General features: G+C 56.7%; 1 protein-coding gene across 1 annotated transcript in view; it reads right to left on the bottom strand.

The window, feature by feature from the left end:
- GDF6 (growth differentiation factor 6) overlaps positions 1-1,391 on the bottom strand; it is a 10,273-nt gene that overhangs the window by 5,915 nt on the left and 2,967 nt on the right. The gene's annotated exons all lie outside the window — the stretch shown is intronic.

The raw sequence follows: 1,391 nt of genomic DNA, 5'->3' as shown, positions 1-1,391 counted from the left end.
GCCGGGCCGTGCCGGGCCGAGCCGGGCCGGGCCGTGCCGTTCGCTCCTTCCCCGGGCGCACGGCGGGGATGAGAAGCGGCTGCTCGCTGCCGCGCTCCGGCCGTCTGGTCTGCATTAGTGTTTTTATAAGGGGCTCAAACAAATCGAATACAAGGTCACCAAATAATTAACAGTTGTGAATTCCCTCCTTCCCCATTAAAATACTTCCCTGCTTATATTTCATTTTCCTCCTGCCAACGACAACACTGCCTGGGCAAAGGCGCTGCACAGATTACACTATATTGCAGCTCTCGGTCCACCCAGAAACCCGCTGTTTTGCATAAACATGTTGCACTAGATGAACTTCGAGTGGGATTTACGCTCTTTTCTTCTGCCACATGCACAGCCGGGCCGTTTCCAGTTTCTGCACACGGGATCCCCCTTTCGTCCTGCCCCCTCTCCTCACCCCCCTCCCGACCCTAATGGCAAGAGCAAAATAACGATGGTCGGACCCCTGCCCATCTGAATCAGCTGCCTCTCAACTGGAACACGAAACCGCACAAAGAAAACGGGAAGGGAAACAGGAGGCGATCTCGACCCATTTCGATTTCCCCGTCCCTTAGGCGCGGAGCTCAACATTTCGTATGGGGGAGCCCGGCCGCGGTACCGCGGCTGCGGGCAGCTCGGCGGACACAAAAGGGAAAGGGGACGCGAACCCACGGCAGCCGGCCCTTGTGGCATTCCCTGCCCACTGGAGATCCCTTTGAAAATCGCGCTCCCTCGCACCCCGGCTATTTCTTTTTTGTTTTCGGTTTGTTCCGAGCCGTGCCGCGTTTCTGGCTAGCTGTGGATTTGCTTGTTTATAGCTCCCTTCTCTAGCTCTCTCCCGCTCTCTCTCTCTCTTTTTTTTTTTCCCCCTGCCTAGTGGAGTCCTTGCAGCTCCTAATTGTCCTGCCTTACTGTGGAGCTCCAATGCTGGGGGTCCTGAGGCCAGCGAGAGCACCATCTGCGTTTTAATGAGTTACTTCATGTGCCAACAGTAATTTTCCTACATTCAGCTAGGTCCTGTCTGATCTTGCGACCGTAACAAGGGGGAGCGAGTGGGGGGCGGGAGGGGGTGGAGAAGGGGGAATCGCGAACCCTTTCCCCCCTTTCTGCGCTCTTTTTCTACCCATGGGGCGAAAAAAAATTATATATATATATAATGCAGTAGTGTGGCTTTTCTCCCTCTCGAGCTAGCCTGAAAGCGATCTTATTAGCTTCCTGCGGGAAGGGAAGAAAGAAGAGGGGAAGGGGAGCGGTTGTCGGCGTCGGCACCGAAGGGCTCTGCCCCTCTCAGCTGCGGAGGGCGGTGGGACGGGCTGGCTTCGGGGCTGCTGCCGCCGGGGGCTGCTGCAGGCAGGAGCCGGCAG

Source organism: Haliaeetus leucocephalus, unplaced genomic scaffold (assembly GCF_000737465.1).
Source record: "Haliaeetus leucocephalus isolate CR32 unplaced genomic scaffold, Haliaeetus_leucocephalus-4.0 Scaffold555, whole genome shotgun sequence".
In the NCBI taxonomy this organism is placed as follows: domain Eukaryota; kingdom Metazoa; phylum Chordata; class Aves; order Accipitriformes; family Accipitridae; genus Haliaeetus; species Haliaeetus leucocephalus.
The sequence above is the reverse complement of the archived record's forward strand: the minus strand, read 5'-3'. Positions and strand labels throughout refer to the sequence as shown.